Raw genomic sequence first — 15,620 nt, 5'->3', positions numbered from 1 at the left:
CACGAATTAAAGGGCCCAAATCATGCCAGGAAAATATGCCCCAAACCATAACACTGCCCCCACCAGCTTGAAGGGTTGTACTCATGCATGTGGGATGCATGCTTTCATGCTGTTTCCACCAAATTCTCACTCTGCCATCTGCATGATGCAACTGGAAACGTGATTCATCAGATCACATGAGTTTTTTCCAATGCTCGACTGTCCAATCCTTGTGTTCCTGTGCTAATTAGGGACGTTTTATCTTGGTAACTGCGGACAGCAAAGTTGTTCAAACAGGCCTTTGGCTTCCATATCCCATACAATGCAGTGTACGGCTAATTTGCCTACAAACGTCAGGTGGTCATAATAATCTGGCCACTCATCATAATATATATCCCACGTTCAAAGGCTGTTAAATCGCATTGGTTAGCCATATCTTCAGAAAAAAAATCACTTCTACTGTCATGGTAAACAACCTGCTTCCCTATTTATAGTGGTCTGGCCCTCTAGCAACTTCAGCTCGAAATTATAGCTAATTTGCCTACAAACGTCAGGTGGTCATAATCTGGCCACTCTTTGTATAGCACTTACTTATCCATTCATCTATTGAAGAGCATCTTAGTGGTTACCAAATTGAGGCAATAATAAATAAAGCTGCTATAAACTTCATATGCAGGTTTTTGTGTAGACTTGTGTTCTCAACCCTTTTGGATAAGTAAATACCAAGGAATACAATTGCATATGACAACAGAACGGTTAATTTTGTAAGAAACCACCAAACTGTCTTCCAAAGTTGCTGTACCATTTTGTATTTCCACCAGCAATGTATGAGATTTCTTATTGCTCCACATCCTTGCCATCGTATGGTATTGTCAGTGTTCCTGAATCTGGTAATTCAAATAAGCTTGTTGTTTTAATTTGCATTTCCTCCATGACCTATGACTTGAAGCATCTTATCATATGCTTATTTGAAGGTGCATGTCTTCTTTAGTGAGACAGCTGTAAACATCTTTGGCTCATTTTTTTATAAGGTTGTTTTTTTATTGTTGAGTTTTAAGAGTTCTTGTTATATATATGGATAACAGTCCTTTATCAGATTGTCTTTTGCAAATATTTTATCCTAGTCTGAGACTTGTTTTGTAATTCTTTTGTCTTGTGGAGAGCAAAAATTTTTAATTTTAATGAAGCTAATACATTATTTTTCTGTGCATTGTATCTTTGTTATTGTATCTCAAAAGGCATCACCATACTAAGGTCATTGCTATGTTTGGGATTATTAAATCCTCCTAGAATTCATATGTTTAAATGCTAAACCCCATAGGTGATGTTATCAGTAGGTGGTGCCTTTGGGAAGTGATTAACTCATGAAAGTTAAATCATCATGAATGGGATTTGTTCTCTTATTGAAGAGTTTCCATAGAGTTCCCTTGGTCCCCTTTGTCATGTTGGATACAATGGTAAGTATGTGACCTGAAATAAAGCCCTTACCTGATTATGCTCGCACCCTGATCTTGAAATTCTAGCTTCTAAAACTGTGGGAAATAAACTTGCTATATAAGCTACCCAATATGTGGTATTTTGTTATAGCAGCCCAAAAGGAATGTAACAGTCATCTAGGTTTTCTCCTATTTTATGGTCTAGGAGTTTTGTGGTTTGTGTTTTAAATTTAGGTCTATGATCCATTTTGAATGTATTTTTGTGAAGGGTTTAAGGTCTGTTTTTGGTTTCTCTCTCTCTCTCTCTCTTTTTTTTTTTTTTTTGCATGTGGATGTCCAGTTGTTCAGCACCATTTGCCATTTGTTAAAGAGATTATTTATGTTCCATTGTATTGCCTTTGATCCTCTGTCAAAGATCCGTTGACTGTATTTTCAGGAGTCTATTTCTGGGCTTGCTATTCTGTTCCATTGATCTATCTGTCTATTATTTCACCAAGAATAGACATAGTGTATTGATTACTGTGGCTTTATAGTAAGTCTTCAAGTCAGGCAGTCCTTTTTTGTTCTATTTGTTCCCTTCCTTCAAATTGTATTGGATATTCTGGGTCGTTTTCCTCACCATACAAAAGTTAGAATCAGTTTATTGATATACATAAACTAACTTCCTGGGATTTTGACAGGATTGCATAGAATCTATTGATCAATTTAGGAAGAACAGGCATCTTGACTATATTGTGTCTTCACCTCCATGAACAGGAAATATCTCTCCACATAATTAGTTATTTGATTTTCTTCATCAGAGTTTTATAGTTTTCCTTATATAGATCTTGTCTGTATTTTGTTATATTTATACCTACGTATTTCATGTTTGGGGGATGCTAATATACATTATTCTGTTGTGTGTGTTTTTTAAAAATATTCCACTGATGATTGTTGGTAATAGGAAAACTATTGTTTTGTAACTTAACCTTATATCTTGCAGCCTTGCTTTGCTTGCTTATTAGTTCTAGGGATATTTTCTTAATTCTTTTGGATTTCCTGCATAGACAATCATGTCATATATGAACAAAAATAGTTTTATTTCTTTATTCTCTATTTGTGTATCTTTTTTTAAAAATATATTTTATTGATTTTTTACAGAGAAGAAGGGAGAGGGATAGAGAGTTAGAAACATCACTGAGAGAGAAACATCGATCAGCTGCCTCCTGCACACCCCCCACTGGGGATGTGCCCACAACCAAGGTACATGCCCTTGACCAGAATTGAACCTGGGACCCTTCAGTCCACAGGCCGACGCTCTATCCACTGAGCCAAACCGGTCAGGGCTTTGTGTATCTTTTATTTCCTTTCTTGTCTTATTGTATTAGCTATAACTTACAGTATGATGTTGAAAAAGAGTAGTGAGAGGGATATCCTTGCTTTGTACTTGATTTTAGTGGAAAAGCTTTGAATTTCTCAGCATTATGTATGTTAGTTGCAGTTTTCTTGAAGCTGTTCTTTATCAAGTTGAGAAAAATGTCTCTTATTTCTTGTTAATTGACATTATTTTTATCATGAATGGGTTTGCATTTTGTCAAAAGCTTTTTCTGCATCTATTGATACAATCATGTTAGTTTCTTTTTTAGTCTGTTGTGATGGATTACATTAATTGGTTTTTAAATGTTGAACCAGTCTTGCATACCTGGGATAAATCCCACTTTGTCTTGGTGCATAATTCTTTTTATACTTTGGCATTTGATTTGCTAATATTTTGTTGAGAATTTTTGCACCTACGTTTATGCAATATTGTTATATAGTTTTTTATAAAGTCTTTTTCTGGTTTTGTTGTTAGGTAATGCTGGTCTATTAGTAGGATGTATTCCCTATGTTTTATCTTCTGAGATTTAGATAATTGTATAATTTCTTCCTTAAATGTTTATTAAAATTTACCAGGGGACACATCTGGCTCTGGTGTTTTTGGATATGGAAGGTTATTAATTATTGATTCAATTTCTTTAACATATATAGACCTCCTCAGATCATCTATTTCTTCTTTTTTTTCAGCCTTAACATAATTTTTTATTTTGTCTAAAACAGCACAATAAAAACATTCCCAAACAATACATGAACCTACATATAAAATATAGAATATCTCCAATATTTTTCCTTTATAAAGTATCACGACCGCATAGGCAAGAGAAAGTACTGTGGGTGTGGCTAGAGGAAACTAATTTAGGCAATGACCTAATTAGTCAGACACTAACATTCAAAGACCAGGTGGACAACTTCAGCCAGAAAAGTAGTATTAAAGAGCTCCAGCAAGTGAGCAAGTCCAAGGGGACCTTCTGATTAGTCCACAGTCTTCCTCAATGGACTCGGTAGACAAAGGCGTCACCGAAGGGTTACCTTGCACTTCCAGCACCAATGCTCACGCAGATGATGCTGATCAATTGAAAAATGTTCAGTATCCCTACCAACTCTACATTGCTCCTTCTACCAGCAGTACAGAACGGCCTGGCTCAAATGGTCCCGACAGACCTTTAGAGTGTTGGACTTGTGGGGTGCAATTCACCCGAATTCAGAACCTAAAACAGCACATGCTCATCCACGCAGGAATTAAACCATTTCAGTGTGACCACTGTTCACCAGGGCTTACTCGCTAGAGATGCATCACCTAAAGCATGAAGGTAAACACTGTCATACCTGGCACCACTTCCACTTCCTTCGGGGAATATAAGCACCACATGAGGGTTTCCCGGCACATTATCCGCAAGCCTCGGATTTACGCGTGCAGAACATGTGGCGCCAGGTTCACCAACTCTGCAAATTTAACCGTGCACCTGAGGAGTCTGAACCGTGAAGCGTCAGGACTAGCAAACTACTTCCAGACAGTGATTTCCTAGTACCGGACTACTTAAACCTCGAGCAAGAAGAGGCCCTTGTTCAGTATGATCTCAGAGAACACGGTTTTGAAAGCAACTCCTCTGTTCAAATGCCTGTAATGTCACAGGTCTCCTGGACCCAGAATTGTGAAAGCACTTTTCCCTTGGGGCCTCTCGGTGGGCTGGCAGAAAAGGAGGAAGAAATGACAGAGCAGCCCAAGACCAGTGCTTGTGCCGAGGTCACCAATGATGACCCCACCCGATCAGAGCTGTCTTTTATAACTAACTAGAGGCCCAGTGCCAAAATTCGTGTATGGGGCAGGGGTGTCCCTCAACCCGGCCTGCACCCTCTCCAATCTGGGATCCCTCTCACAATCTGGAACCCACTGGCCCCTAACTGCTTCTGCCTGCCAGCCTGATCGCCCCCTAACCACTCCCCTGCTGGCCTGATTGATGCCTAACTGCTCCCCTGCCAGCCTGATAGCCCACAATTACCCTCCCCTGCCTTAACCCGCCTCCTCCTCCTGACCACCTCCTCTGCACGTGCAGAGCCGTGGGATCCCCAGGCCTCACTGCGCAGAGCGGCCACCAGGCCCTGCCTTCCCTGTGTTCATGGTCATCTTGTGGTGGCCATCTTGTGAGGACGTCATACGAGGGTGTTGCATGAGGCGTGACGCCACCTAGGCTTTTATTATATAGGATGAGTAATTCTATGGTTGGGCTTCATTTTGGTTTTCGGAAAGTGCCTGTGCTTGGTCTTATACATTTAAATTTAATTTTATTTTTTAAACAAAAAAGGTTTTGGGGAAGACTTTCCCCTTTTACTTTGTGAACCCTGCAATTGATGTTTTATTTTTCATGACTGGGAGATTGCTTCTGTAAGTACACAATAACATGGTGTCAAAACATAATACAAACTGTTGGACTTAAGGAGAACCAGTTGACTTAAAACATCTAGTAGTTTCTCCTTGCATTGTTGTTAGGAGGCTAACAGCAGATCATTGTGTAAAGAAGGAATCAGGTGAATGTTGACCTTCCTGAGATGAAAGGACACACCAGAAACAAACTTCTAAAAGGAACTTGACAGATGGCCCAAATAGATGTTTACTCCTGTACACCGGATATTGTCCAGTATTTTGTAAAGCCTTTTGTTTTTGGAAGTATTTATGGTAAGCTAGCTTAAAAATTATTAGGGGAAATCCTCCTTTTTTATTGATTTCAGAGAGGAAGGAAGAGGGAAATAGAGATAGAAGCAACAATGGTGAGAGAGAATTACCGATCAGCTGCCTCCTGCATGCCCCACACTGGGCATGGAGCCTGCAACCCAGGCATGTGCCCTGACCAGGAATCAAACTGTGACCTCCTGGTTCATAGGTCAGCACTCAACCACTGAGCCATGTCCCCTGGGCCTGTTGTGGTTTGTGTGTGTGTGTGTGTGTGTGTGTGTGTGTGTGTGAGAGTGTGTGTGTTTAAGCTTTGTCCTTTCTATTCTGATTTTTCATGGTGAAAATTTGATATTGGGATAGGCATTCCCTGAATCTTTATAGAACCAGTTCTCCAAATAATCTTACCTTTCTTCTACAAAAGAAGGCAAAAACCATGATTGCGAATAGTCCAGCTATGCATGAAGTGACCAGGAATGGAGAATGTAGTATGTAAATTCCAATTTCATCTATTTCTTCTTATATGAGTTTTGGCAGATTGTACCTTTCAAGGAATCAGTTCATTTCAGTGAGGTTATAAATTTGTGAACATAGAGTTGTTTATAGTATTTCTTTAATATCCTTTCAATTTCCAGGGGATCTGTAGTGATATGTCCTCATACATTTCTGACATTAGTAATTCCTGTCTTCTCTTTTCATCTTAGTTAAACTGGATAAGAACATAATGATTTTATTGATATTTTCAAAGAACCAGCTTTTGGTGTTATTGATTTTCACTATTGATTCCCTGATTTCATATTTATTAATTTCTGTTCTAATTCTTATTTTTTATTTTCTTCTGCTTACTTTAATTTCCTCTTCCAATAATCTAAGATGACGATTTAGATTGTGAATTGAATAATTTTATTTTCTAATATATTTATTCAATGCCATAAATTTTCCTCTAAGCACTGCTTTCACTACACTCCACAACTTTTAATAAGTTGTCTTTTCACTTCCATTTAGTTCAAATTATTTTTAAATTACTCTTGAGATTTCTTCAACCCATGAGTTAGTTAGAAGTGTGTTGTTTAATTTACAAACATTTAGGGATTTTTCCGTTATCTTTCTGTTATTGATTTCTAGTTTAGTTTCATAGTGGTCTAAGAGTAGGCATTGCATTATTTTTATTCTTTTAAATTTGTTAATGTATTTTTTATGGTCCAGAATGTGTCTGTCTTAGTGACTGATGTGAGCTTGAGAAAAATGTGTATTTTGCTGCTGTTGGTTGTATCCTACAGATGTCCAGTATATCCAATTGATTGATGGTGTTGTTTTCAACTGTGTCCTAGATGATTTTCTGCCTGCTGGAGCTGTCTATTTCTAAAAGAGGGGTGTTGAAGTTTCACACTATGATAGAGAATTCATCTATTTCTCCTTGTAATTCTATCAGTTTTTGCCTCATGTAGTTGATGCTCTCTTCTTAGGCATATACACATTAAGACTTGTGTAATGTCCTTTATCTCTGATAATTTATCTTACTTTAAGTTTGCTCTGTCTGAAATTAATATATCTAGTTCTGCTTTATTTTGATTAGTGTTAGTATGCTATATTTTCTCCATCTATTCACTTTCAATCTATCAGCTTTTATATTTAAAATGCGTTTCTTGTACACACCATAACATTGGGTCATATATTTTGATCCATTCTGACAATCTCTGTTTTTTAATTAGACCACTAATGCTCAAAATGATTATCAATATAGTTTGATTTATATCTATCATACCCATTACTGTTTCTTATTTGTTGTCCTTTTTCTTTGTTTCTGTTGTTTTCTATAATTTTTCTTTGGTGGTTTTAATTGAGCAATATATATGATTCCATTTTTTTCTCCTTTCTTAGCATGGGTGGGGGAGTGGAGGGAGATAAAGGATGGTATAGGGCAGGGGTCCTCAAACTACGGCCGCGGGCCACATGCAAATACAAACATTGTATTTGTTCCCGTTTTGTTTTTTTACTTCAAAATAAGATAAGTGCAGTGTGCATAGGAATTTGTTCATAGTTTTTTTTTTTAAACTATAGTCCGGCCCTCCAATGGTCTGAGGGACAGTGAACTGGCCCCCTGTTTAAAAAGTTTGAGGACCCCTGGTATAGGGGGATAAATGGTGATGGACAGAGACTTGACTTGGGGTGGTAAACAGCCAATACAGTGCACAGATGATGTGTTGCACAATTATACACCTAAAACCTTTATAATTGTCTTAACCAGTATCACCCCAATAAATTCTAGAAAGAGGTGAAGTGTTTATTTTTGTGATTTCCTTAGAATATATATATCTATATATCTATATATATATCTATATATATATATCTGTACATGCACCTATAAAAACATTATTTTATTCTCTCTAAACATTTTATTTTAAAGCTCTTGCAAGGTAGGTTTACCTGCACCAAATTTCCTCAATTTTTCTTTGTCTGAAAAGAAATATTTATTTCTCCTTACCTTTTGAATAATAATTTTGTAAGGTGTAGACTTGTAGTTTGATGTTGTTGTTTTTTCTCCTAACACTTTAAAAATATTTTCTACTATTCTCTTCTTCCTTACATGGTTTCTGAGGGGAAATCAGATATAATTCATATTTCTATTGTTTTAAAATAGGTAATGTGTTTTTGTTCTATCCCTCTGGCTCTTTCAGAATTTTTCTGTAGTTTGAAAATGATATGACTAGTTGTAGATTTTTTGGGGGGAGTGGGAGCTTCATTCTGTTTGGTGTTCTCTTCCTGGGTCTATGGTTAGGTGTCTAACATTAATTTTGGGAAATTCTCAGTCATTATTGTTTCAATAATTCTTTTTTCCTTCCTTTCTTCTTCTTCTGGTATTTCCGTTACACATATGTTATGTTTTTTGTAGTTGACCCATAGTTCTTATATATTCTGTTCTAGTTTTAATCTTAGTCTTTGTTCTCTTTGCTTTGCTTTTTAGTTTTTAAGGGTTCTATTGATATATCCTGTAGCTGAGAGATTCTTTTCCTCAGCTGTCTCCAGTCTACTAATATGCCCATCAAAGGCGTCCTTAATTTCTTTTTGTGATTTTTGTCCTATTTTTAAATTCTTTCTTAGGATTTTCATCTCTCTGCTTACATTGCCCATCTGTTCTTTCATGCTGTTAACTTTATCCATTAGAACCCTGAGCATATCTACACTAATAAAAGAGAAACATGGTAATTGGCGTACGACCGCTACCCTTTTCATTGGCTAATCAGTGAGTATATGCAAATTAACTGTCAGCCAAGATGGCAGCCGGCAGCCAGGCACTGAAGCGAGCAGGGAGGCTTGCTTGCTGCAGACTCCAACGTTCCCCGCCACACTTGCCGGCCTCTCATCTGCAACTCTAAGCAACTATATACTATGTTGCAAATAAGAAGCTAAACAAAACCCCAGAAAAGGGCTTCCATTCAGCCGGGCTCGGACCGCAACATTGTATCGATGTTTTCAGCAGCGAGGCCTCAGAGCTAAAGCTGGCCCAGAAAAAAAAAAAAAAAAAGAGAGAAGAAAACAAGGAGCGGTTGGAAGCTTTAGTCACTCGCCAGCCGGAAAACAGCCCTCAGCCCCTCACCCAGACTGGCCAGGCACCCCAGTGGGGACCCCCACCCTGATCCAGGACACCCTTCAGGGCAAACCAGCCAGCCCCTACCCATGCACCAGGCCTCTATCCTATATAGTAAAAGGGTAATATGCCTCCCAGCACCGGGATCAGCGGAGCAGCGAGGCTCCCGGCACCGGGATCAGCATGACAGGGGGCAGCGCCCAAACCCCCTGATCGCCCTGCGGCTCTGTGTGTGACAGGGGGCGGGGCCACAACCTCCCTATCCGCCCTACTCTGTTCGTGACAGGGGAAGGCACCCCAACCCCCTGATCTGCCCTGCTCTGTGCATGACAGGGGGTGGCGCCGCAACCTCCCCATCGACCCTGCCTTGAGTGTGACAGGGGGCGGTGCCCCAACCCCCCAATCGGCCCTGCTCTGAGCCTGACCAGGGGCTGCACTTAGGGATTGGGCCTGCCCTCTGCCACCTGGGAGCAGGCCTAAGCCAGCAGGTCGCTATTTGCCGAGGGGTCCCAGACTGCGAGAGGGCACAGGCCGGGCTGGGGGACCCCCTCCCCCCGCCCCCCGAGTGCACAAATTTTTGTGCACCGGGCCTCTAGTTAATTATAATTGTTTTAAATTCCCAGTTTGATAATTCCAATGTCTCAGTGAAACCAAAATATGGGGTGTTTGAGCCTGAGTTTGTTGTCTCTCAAAATCAAAAAATGAAGTCAAGGACAAAAGCAGTTAGTGGAACTGAAGTTTATTGTGAAAAGCCAGTCCTGGAAAAGGTGTAGCTAAGGCTCCAGGAGCAGGCCAGTGTTCAGAGCTTCCTTTCCATGTTACAGTCAGGAGTAGTTCAGCATCCAAGCTAATTAAAGCCTATTAGTCCGTGTGTGGAGGCCCACATGGCCATAAGCCACAGGGGCACAAAGATGTGCTCCCCCAGGGGAGAAAGGAGAGGGAGAGAGGGAGCATGCACTTTTTAATTTAGGGGTGGAGACAGCCTTGCTAGCTTCTGATTGGTCTTTTCAAAGAATTCTGCCTTAGCAACATCCTTGGGATTGGTTTATACACCTTATTGCTTTGTAATTGGTTATCTGCAAGCTGCCTGTCTTAGCAACATTCACACATTTTAAAGCTCATGTCTCCCACTAGCGCCCTTTCTCCCCTGCCCAGTTGGAGTGTCTTAGTAACTCAAGCCCAAAGGGAATAGGAAAACAATAAGGAAAGGGGGTGGAGGGATGGGGGAAACTCAGATGTACCCAACATTCGAGGTTTGACCTTTAAGCTCAGAAGTTACTATAGTAAACAGCCTAAGGAATAGTGACCAATCAGAGGGGATATCAAGGCACCAGCCTCTACAGCAGTGGTTCTCAACCTTCTGGCCCTTTAAATACAGTTCCTCATGTTGTGACCCAACCATAAAATTATTTTTGTTAATACTTCATAACTGTAATGTTGCTACTGTTATGAATTGTAATGTAAATATCTGACATGCAGGATGGTCTTAGGCGACCCCTGTGAAAGGGTCATTCGACCGCCAAAGGGGTCGCGACCCACAGGTTGAGAACCGCTTTTTTAAAAATATATATTTTATTGATTTTTTACAGAGAGGAAGGGAGAGGGATAGAGAGTTAGAAACATCGATGAGAGAGAAACATCGATCAGCTGCCTCCTGCACACCCCTGACTGGGGATGTGCCCACAACCAAGGTACATGCCCTTGACCAGAATCGAACCTGGGACCCTTGAGTCCGCAGGCCGACGCTCTATCCACTGAGCCAAACCGGTCAGGGCAGAGAACCGCTTTTATAAACCCTGGAAACAGGGACTCAGTGGGACTCTCCCCTCCCCACGTAGGAGTCCTGCTGTGAGATTCTCTCCCCTTCCCCATGTGGGAGTCTGTGCTTGTTCTGCAATAAAATTTCTACTTTTGCTATACCACCTTCCCTTCCTGGATTCATTCTTTGATTCCAGTGGACAAAGGATTCGGGGAACCATCCTGCCCAGGGTAACTCCATGTGTTCCAGTCCAAAAATCCTGCTTCACCTCTGTCTCCTCACTAGCATGTATAGTTTTGATGTTTGCTCTGTTCCTTCACATTGTTTTTACCTTTTGGTATGCCTTTTAATTTTTCCTTGAAAGCAGGTCAAGATTTTACTGGGGAAATAAAGAAGTGCCGTAAATTGGCCTGTAATAATAGGGCAGTGAGGTAAGGGGGGAAGGGAAGCATATATATAGTCCTATGATTAGTCTTCTAGTGAGCCAGTGCCTCTTGGCTGTGAACTTTACAAGTGTTTTTCAGTGCTTTGTTTTGTTTTTCCTCTCTCTACTTAAGTGTGACAGGATTGTTAGAGCCACCTGGAGTTGGGAATTTCCCTTTCCTGAATCATCAGTTAATCAGGGCAGAGAACCGCTTTTATAAACCCTGGAAACAGGGACTCAGTGGGACTCTCCCCTCCCCACGTAGGAGTCCTGCTGTGAGATTCTCTCCCCTTCCCCATGTGGGAGTCTGTGCTTGTTCTGCAATAAAATTTCTACTTTTGCTATACCACCTTCCCTTCCTGGATTCATTCTTTGATTCCAGTGGACAAAGGATCCGGGGAACCATCCTGCCAAGGTTGAGAACCACTGAGTTAAGCTCTGATAATACTCCAGCCAGTTAGGCTCCGGTTAACTGGTTTCTCCTGAGGACAGGTTAGTCTGTGGTTAATTGGTTTCTCCTGAGGTTGAGCCTTGTTAAAAAGAACAGAACTTTCTGGTGCATTTCAAAATGGTTCCTGTTCCCCTCCTGCTGACTGAAGCCAGAGGGGATTTTTCTCTGATAGTTACTGTGGGAATCTGGTGGAGTGCCTGGGGGTAAATCTCACAAAGCTGTAGGAGGCCCCCATGACTGGGTGCCCCTGGAGTTTTTAACCTCAGAATTGTCCACACGGAGCCACCAGCAAGTCGTCAATTACAGTTCAGGTTTTCTTCCCGTGGCACTGGTTCCTGCCATGGTTTCTGCTGGTGCATTTCTGCTCAGGTAAGCCACAGCTCTGTCTGTATTTGTCTGTGGACTGTCTCATTTTGAGGGCAGTGGTTTGTTCTGTGTCTTCCTTCCCTCAGGGATCCAAGAAGAGTTGATTTCTCAGTCTAGTTAGCTTTTGACTTGTTGTTAAGACAGAATGGCAGCTTCCAAGCTCCTTACATGTGGAAACGGAAATGGGAAGTTCTTTCCTGAAGTTTAGAATGATTTTGCAGGCTAGAAGAAACCTTTACATCATGGAGTCTTTTTTTCTTTCAGATATTTTAATTTTACTTGTCACATTTAGGTCTACAAATTCTAGAAGTGATATAATTAATATAATCCTATACGTAGCATGAGTTAAAGTTCTAATTTTATTTTTATGAATTTCTAAATATGCTAGAAAAAATTACTATATGATTCATCCTAGCCAATTGTTCTGAAGTATCATCTCTAGCACATATCAGTATTTCCTATATGGGTTCATTCATATTCTATTCCTTTGTCTATTCATCAAAAAATTATTAAACCCCATGCTGAGATTAGTTATTACATTTTCATAAACAATGTTGATAGGCTAGGTTGGAGGCTTTTCCATGACATAAACTATTTTTTGAGAATTTCTTTTTTGGTTTTGTTAATCCTCATCTGAGAATATTTTTCCATTGCTTTTTAGAGAGAGTGGAAGGGAGGGGGAGGGACAGAGAGAGAGAAACATCCTTGTGAGAGAGACATGTACTAGTAAGTTATTACATTTTCATAAACAATGTTGATAGGCTAGGTTGGAGGCTTTTCCATGACATAAACTATTTTTTGAGAATTTCTTTTTTGGTTTTGTTAATCCTCATCTGAGAATATTTTTCCATTGCTTTTTAGAGAGAGTGGAAGGGAGGGGGAGGGACAGACAGAGAGAAACATCGCTGTGAGAGAGACATGTACTAGTAGATTGGTTGCCTCCAACATGTGCCCTGACCAGGGCTGGGGGTCCAGTTTGCAACATATGCACACACCCTTGATTGTAATTGAACCTGGGATCCTTCATTCTGCAGGCCTACACTCTACTGAGCCAAACCGACCAGGGCGCTAAGAATTTATTGAGTGCATTTTGAGCCTTTTCTTTTCATATTTTAGAATCCTATTTAAAAATTAATTTAAAAACTTAGTAAAATTCTAGTTACTTTGAAGGTTTATTTTAGATGAATTTTTAAAATATTATTACCCCTTTTTATTTAAGAACCTGATATAAATCTCTATTCATGTAGAATTTTTGGTGACTTTTAATATCTTCTAGTTTTCTCTGCAAAGATCTTGCATGTACTTTGGTTTATTATAATGTATCCTTTATTGCTGTTACTGTTGAAGACAGTATTTTTTATGTTTAGCTACATTTTTTGTTTTTGCTTGTATACTCAAATGTGATTTCTGTATATTGAATTTACAGTAGCTATTCAACATGCTTTTTTTTTGGTGGTAGTCTTGGATATTTATTTCAGTAATGTTATTACCTTAAATAATAATAATCTTTTCCTTATTCTCAGTCCTTACATATTCCATTATTTTTTCTTTTCTTATTTATTAGCTAATATTAACTAGAAATATTTTTAGCAGGCCTGCTTGACTTGTTTCTGATTTCAACAGAATGTTTGTTATGATGCACAATTACAAACGGTATGATTACAGACAATACATGGTGTATAGATGTTGTAAATAGGACTTATCATATAGAGGAATTTCTTTTCTTGTGCAAGGATTAAATCATGCATAGCTGTTGAATATTATCAAATTTCTTTAGTTACAATTGAAATGATTGCATATACACATACATTTATGTATAGCTTATTGTATAATGTTGCATTTATATAATTTTCAAGGTTTTTAAAGTCTCAGCTTGTAGCCCGTTTTCCTCTTACTGATTCAGAGATGATGGCAGAAGACAGTATATCAAGTCAGAAACAAAGGACTTTATTTATCAAGACAGATAAAGCAGTTAGTATAAGTACATTTTGCTGTTCCCCCATGCCCTTGACCGGAATCGAACCTGGGACCTTTCAGTCCGCAGGCTGACGCTCTATCCACTGAGCCAAACCGGTTTGGGCAGTTTTCAAGATTTTTAAAGTCTCAGCTTGTAGCCCGTTTTCCTCTTACTGATTCAGAGATGATGGCAGAAGACAGTATATCAAGTCAGAAACAAAGGACTTTATTTATCAAGACAGATAAAGCAGTTAGTATAAGTACATTTTGCTGTTCCCCGGCTTCTAAGTTTCACAGGTTGATGTGATGACCCACAATCCTAAGACTGCAGTGTGTTTGTGGCACAGTTCAGGAATGTGGGGCAAGGGAATAGCAATTTTGATAAATTAATGAAATTTAGAGCAAGCAGAAATAAACTGGTCCTTCTGCCCACAGAGTGAGCAATTTGTATGGTAATCATGCTGTAGTTGTCTTGACCTATTTAATTGCCTATCTTATCAGCTGAAGATATTCATATATATGTATGTATATATATGTGTATTTAATCATATAATGTTGAATGTGTTTTGCTAATGTATTGTTGAGGATTTTTTCAACACTTAATCTACGAGACAGCCTTCTGATTTAACTTTTTAAAATATTATTAATTTATTTTTAAATTTTCAATTACAGATGACATACAATATTAATTTCAGGTGTACAATATAGTGGTTTATATAGTTTATGGAATGATCCCCCTGATAAGTCTAGTACCCACTTGACACCATAGTTATTACAATATTATTGACTATATTCCTTACACTGTACTTTACATCTGACTATTTACAACTGCCAATTTGTACTTCTTAATTCCTTAACCTTTTTCACCCAACCCTCAATACCCTTCCTAATTGACAATCATCAGTTTGTTACTTGTATCTATGAGTTTGTTTCTGTTGGGTTTATTCATTTATTTTGTTTTTTTAGATTCCACAAATAAGCGAAATCATATGATATTTGTCTTTCTCTGTCAGACTTATTTCACTTAGTATAATACTCTCTAGGACCATCCGTGTTGTGGCAGTTAACAATATTTCATTCTTTTTTTATGGCTGAGTGATATTCCATTGTATAAATGTACTGCATATTTATCTACTTGTCGATCAATGGACACATAGGTCGCTGTTGTAAATAATACTGCAATGAACATAGGTATTCCTATACCATTTTGAATTAGTGTTTTGATTTTTTTTTTTTTTTGATAAATGCCCAGAAGTGGAATTGCTGGGTCATAAGCTTAATTTTATTTTTAATTTTTTAGGCACCTCCTTACTGTTTTCCATAGTGACTGCACCAATTTACAATTCCACCAATAGTCCAGGAGGGTTCTCTTCACATCCTGCCAACACTTGTTATTTTTTTATTTATTGATGATAGCCATTATGACATGTGTGAGGTAATACCTCATTATGGTTTTAGTAAACATTTCCCTATGACTAGTGATGTTGAGCATCTTTTCATATGGATGTAGGCCATCTGTATGTCTTCTTGGGAGAAATATCTATGCAGGTCCTCTGTCCATTTTTCAATCATATTGTTTGTTGTTGTTGAGTAGTATGCATTCTTTATATATTTTGGATATTAACTTCTTAAATAT

Source organism: Myotis brandtii, unplaced genomic scaffold (assembly GCF_000412655.1).
Source record: "Myotis brandtii unplaced genomic scaffold, ASM41265v1 scaffold343, whole genome shotgun sequence".
In the NCBI taxonomy this organism is placed as follows: domain Eukaryota; kingdom Metazoa; phylum Chordata; class Mammalia; order Chiroptera; family Vespertilionidae; genus Myotis; species Myotis brandtii.
This window is presented reverse-complemented; position numbering follows the sequence as displayed.